The following is a 6000-nucleotide window of genomic DNA, read 5'->3' on the forward strand; positions in this document are numbered from 1 at the left end:
CAACCCAATCCATAATCCTAATCACAACCCTAACGATAATCACAACCCTAACCCCAAAACAACCCTAATCTCAACCCTAACCATAACCCTAATCAAAACCCTAAATCCAACACACCCCTAATCCTAATCTCAACCCTAACCTTAACCCTAATCCCAAACCTAACCCTAATCCAAAAACGTAACCCTAATGCCAACCTTAACCCTAATACCAACCCTAATCCAAACCCTAACGCTAATCCCAACTCTAACTCCAACTTTAGCCGCAACCCTAGCCCTAAATTTAGCCCCAACCCTAGCCCTAGCTTTAGGCCCAACCCTAGCCCTAACCCTAACTTTAGCCCCAACCCTAACCCTAGCCCTAACCCTAAATTTAGCCCCAACCCTAATCCTAACCCTAGCCCTAATTTAAGCCCCAACCCTAACCCTAGCCCTAAGGCTACTTTCATACTTGCATCGTGTGGCATCCGTCACAATCCGTCATTTTGGATAAAAAACGGATCCTGCAAATGTGCCCCCAGGATGCGTTTTTAGCCCATAGACTTGTATTGCCGACGGATCGCGACAGATGGCCACTAGGGCCAAGCAAAGAAAAGATGGCTGACAGCACTCATAGGTAGGAGCGCCCGTCCAGGTCCAGGGAACCCACTAGGACCATCAAGAGTTCAAGTAATAAAGGGTGGCAGCGCTCCATCCAGGTGTATAGTCAAAAAGCAAGTGGATTTATTAAGCCTTAATAGCTTAATAAATCCACTTGCTTTTTGACTATACACCTGGATGGAGCGCTGTCACCCTTTATTACTTGAACTCTAGATGGCCACTAGGGTTGAGCGAAACAGATCGGCAATTTTCAAAAGTCGTGAGACCCGACCCAATCCCACTGTGGGATCGGGTCGGCGGTCGGCAATCTGTTCTCCAAAGTCGGGTTTCGTTATATATATATATATATGTCATAGAGACACATATATATATATATATATACTAGCTGAAGAGCCCGGCGTTGCCTGGGCATAGTAAATATCTGTGGTTAGTAGAGTTGAGCGACCTTGACCTTTTTAGAGTCGAGCCGGGTTTCGCGAAACCCGACTATCTCAAAAGTCGGGTCGAGTGAAATCGGCCGATTATGACGTAAAGTCGGGATCGACCGAAACACGAAACCCAATGCAAGTCAATGGGGCAGCATAGTCGGCAGTGAGTGGGGGCCAGGAAAACACCTAGAGTGCCCATTTTAATGTCAAAACCATCCATTCTTCTTAATGAAGCTTGTCAAGCGTAATTTACCTTATAATAATTGGAAGGCATTTGAAATTGGGGGTCATTTGGCTAAAGTTGTGTGGGGTAGGGCTGGTTCAAGTAATTAGTGGGCCCAGGAAATCTGGACCACGTCACGGCAGTGGAGCAGGGAGAGGTAAGTATTTCAACTTTGCAAGTGCTGTGATCCTGAGCAAGCAGGGGGGGCCCACTTGTTGGCATTGGCACTGGCACAGGGCCCCTCAAAGTACAGCGGTGTGTTTGCACGGCGGGGGCGCCTCCCACCGGCAGCAACACTTTTGCGTACTATGAGAGGCCCTGTGCCAGTGACGTCGCCAACTAGTATTCCTCCCCCCACCTGATGAAGGAACCTGCACTTTCATCTGCACCTTCCTCTTTGTCCCCGTGTAAGGTGGTATGGTATGCGGGAAGAGCAACCTGACTTTCAGCAGGGTCACAATGTTGTTGTGTAGCATGCACGGGGAATGTTGCGTTATGGGTCAATGTACCAGCAGACTCATCTATCACTGGCTGGGCAATGGGCACGATGAAGTGGAAACACAGATATAGGCCCAAAGAATAAAGTGGGCTAAATGCAGTTCAAAATTGGTAACACAGGAATAACCAGGGGGCATTGCAGTGGAGGACAACTGGAATGAGAGGCTGACACAGAGAGTAGGGCCAAATCAGTAAGTAGTCGAAATGCAGTTCAAAATTGGCAACCGTAGTAAACAGGCGGCACAGCTTTGTTCAGTGGAGGAGAACAGCAAGGAGTGGCAGACACCGATAGTAGGCCCCAACCCAACTAGTAGGCCAAATGCAGTCTAACATTAACAACTACTTAACGAGAGCCTGAAAATGGAATTTCAGGACAGGAAACCAGGAGAACAGCAAGGAGTGGCAGACACCGATAGTAGGCCCCAAACCAACTAGTACGCCAAATGCAGTTGTTCCATTTAACCACAATTTAATGAGAGCCTGAAGATAGAAGCTCAGGAAAGGCAACCTGGGGAACACCTTGGAGTGTAACACACCATCTCTCTCCACCCCATACCCATTTTGTAGGCCTAATGCAGTGTACTTTTCTACAACTACTAAACGAGAGTCGGAAGACCGAAGCAATGGCAAGGAAACCTGGGGAACACCTTGGAGTGTAACACACCATCTCTCTCCACCCCATACCCAATTTGTAGGCCTAATGCAGTGTAGTTTCCAAGAACTACTAAACGAGAGCCGGAAGATCGAAGCTCAGGAAAGGCAACCTGGGGAACACCTTGGAGTGTAACACACCCTCTCTCTACACCCCATACCCAATTTGAAGGCCTAATGCAGTGTAGTTTCCAAGAACTACTAAACGAGAGCCGGAAGATCGAAGCTCAGGAAAGGCAACCTGGGGAACACCTTGGAGTGGAACACACCATCTCTCTCCACCCCATACCCAATTTGTAGGCCTAATGCAGTGTAGTTTCCAAGAACTACTAAACGAGAGCCGGAAGATCGAAGCTCAGGAAAGGCAACCTGGGGAACACCTTGGAGTGTAACACACCCTCTCTCTACACCCCATACCCAATTTGAAGGCCTAATGCAGCGTAGTTTCCAACAACTACTAAACGAGAGCCGGAAGATCGAAGCTCAGGAAAGGCAACCTGGGGAACACCTTGGAGTGTAACACAACGTCTCTCTACACCACGGAAGGGCTGATTCTTAGGAAGGAAGGCTGTTGGAAATAAGCATTGCGCGTCCGAGGGTGATTATATTCTTATTAGGTATATACTCACCCTCGTACGCGCCCTGCTTCTTTATTTGGAATGAATGTTTATTTGCAATGTGGTGTTGACTTTCTCTATTATTTTGGTAATTAATGATTTTATTATTTTCATTGTTTTGCATCTTCTCGGCAATAATATAAAGAAGACGCGACAGGACAACACTCGGTGGATGCCATATTTGTGTTTTCAATTTAAAAATCCTTTCAGTTAACTACTTGCAGGAGAAAGTAATTGTAGCTGGTGGCCATTTTTAGTACTGTACCAGATTTTAGTTGTGTGTTTGTTTTTAATGTTAAAATGTCTGCATTTGATATCTCACCAGTATTTTCTTTTTTATAAGCAAAATACTTTTTTTTTTATTTTATGATGTTAGTTCAAGGGGTACACGGGCAGCAGTAGACAGGTCAGTGGAGGCCTAGTGGAAGGAGGGACCGCAGAAAGGCTTCGAAGCCCTAACATAATAAATTGGGCTGCCTGTAGGCAATTTAAAATTGGTTCCAGGGGAACACGGGCAGCAGTAGACAGGTCAGTGGAGGCCTAGAGGAAGGAGGGACCGCAGATGCGCCAATGTTTCCCCCATACCAAATTTGTAGGCCTAATGCAGTGTAGTTTCCAACAACTACTAAACGAGAGCCGGAATATCGAAGCTCAGGAAAGGCAACCTGGGGAACACCTTGGAGTGTAACACACCCTCTCTCTACACCCCATACCCAATTTGAAGGCCTAATGCAGTGTAGTTTCCAAGAACTACTAAACGAGAGCCGGAAGATCGAAGCTCAGGAAAGGCAACCTGGGGAACACCTTGGAGTGGAACACACCATCTCTCTCCACCCCATACCCAATTTGTAGGCCTAATGCAGTGTAGTTTCCAAGAACTACTAAACGAGAGCCGGAAGATCGAAGCTCAGGAAAGGCAACCTGGGGAACACCTTGGAGTGTAACACACCCTCTCTCTACACCCCATACCCAATTTGAAGGCCTAATGCAGTGTAGTTTCCAAGAACTACTAAACGAGAGCCGGAAGGTCGAAGCTCAGGAAAGGCAACCTGGGGAACACCTTGGAGTGGAACACACCATCTCTCTCCACCCCATACCCAATTTGTAGGCCTAATGCAGTGTAGTTTCCAAGAACTACTAAACGAGAGCCGGAAGATCGAAGCTCAGGAAAGGCAACCTGGGGAACACCTTGGAGTGTAACACACCCTCTCTCTACACCCCATACCCAATTTGAAGGCCTAATGCAGCGTAGTTTCCAACAACTACTAAACGAGAGCCGGAAGATCGAAGCTCAGGAAAGGCAACCTGGGGAACACCTTGGAGTGTAACACAACGTCTCTCTGCACCACGGAAGGGCTGATTCTTAGGAAGGAAGGCTGTTGGAAATAAGCATTGCGCGTCCGAGGGTGATTATATTCTTATTAGGTATATACTCACCCTCGGACGCGCCCTGCTTCTTTATTTGGAATGAATGTTTATTTGCAATGTGGTGTTGACTTTCTCTATTATTTTGGTAATTAATGATTTTATTATTTTCATTGTTTTGCATCTTCTCGGCAATAATATAAAGAAGACGCGACAGGACAACACTCGGTGGATGCCATATCTGTGTTTTCAATTTAAAAAACCTTTCAGTTAACTACTTGCAGGAGAAAGTAATTGTAGCTGGTGGCCATTTTTAGTACTGTACCAGATTTTAGTTGTGTGTTTGTTTTTCATGTTAAAATGTCTGCATTTGATATCTCACCAGTATTTTCTTTTTTATAAGCAAAATACTTTTTTTTTTATTTTATGATGTTGGTTCAAGGGGTACACGGGCAGCAGTAGACAGGTCAGTGGAGGCCTAGTGGAAGGAGGGACCGCAGACAGGCTTCGAAGCCCTAACATAATAAATTGGGCTGCCTGTAGGCAATTTAAAATTGGTTCCAGGGGAACACGGGCAGCAGTAGACAGGTCAGTGGAGGCCTAGAGGAAGGAGGGACCGCAGATGCGCCAATGTTTCCCCCATACCAAATTTGTAGGCCTAATGCAGTGTAGTTTCCAACAACTACTAAACGAGAGCCGGAATATCGAAGCTCAGGAAAGGCAACCTGGGGAACACCTTGGAGTGTAACACACCCTCTCTCTACGCCCCATACCCAATTTGAAGGCCTAATGCAGTGTAGTTTCCAAGAACTACTAAACGAGAGCCGGAAGATCGAAGCTCAGGAAAGGCAACCTGGGGAACACCTTGGAGTGGAACACACCATCTCTCTACACCCCATACCCAATTTGTAGGCCCAATGCAGCGTAGTTTCCAACAACTACTAAACGAGAGCCGGAAGATCGAAGCTCAGGAAAGGCAACCTGGGGAACACCTTGGAGTGTAACAAACCCTCTCTCTACACCACGGAAGGGCTGATTCTTAGGAAGGAAGGCTGTCGGAAAGAAGCAGGGCGCGTCCGAGGGTGATTATATTCTTATTAGGTATATACTCACCCTCGGACGCGCCCTGCTTCTTTATTTGGAATGAATGTTTATTTGCAATGTGGTTTTGACTTACTCTATTTTTTTGGTAAATAATGATTTTATTATTTTCATTGTTTTGCATCTTCTTGGCAATAATATAAAGAAGACGCGACAGGACAACACTCGGTGGATGCCATATCTGTGTTTAAAATTGAAAAAACCTTTCAGTTAACTACTTGCAGGAGAAAGTTATTGTAGCTGGTGGCCATTTTTAGTACTGTACCAGATTTTTGTTGTATGTGTTTGTTTTTAATGTTAAAATGTCTGCATTTGATATCTCTCCAGTATTTTCTTTTTTATAAGCAAAATACTTATTTTTATATTTTCTGATGTTGGTTCCAGGGGTACACGGGCAGCAGTGGTGTGGTCAGTGGAGGCCTAGTGGAAGGAGTGACCGCAGACAGGCATCGAAGGCCTAAAATAATAACACATGGCTGTAGGCAATTTTAAATTGGTTCCAGGGGTACACGGGCAGCAG

The sequence above is a fragment of the Ranitomeya imitator genome, chromosome 4 (genome assembly GCF_032444005.1).
Source record: "Ranitomeya imitator isolate aRanImi1 chromosome 4, aRanImi1.pri, whole genome shotgun sequence".
NCBI lineage: Eukaryota > Metazoa > Chordata > Amphibia > Anura > Dendrobatidae > Ranitomeya > Ranitomeya imitator.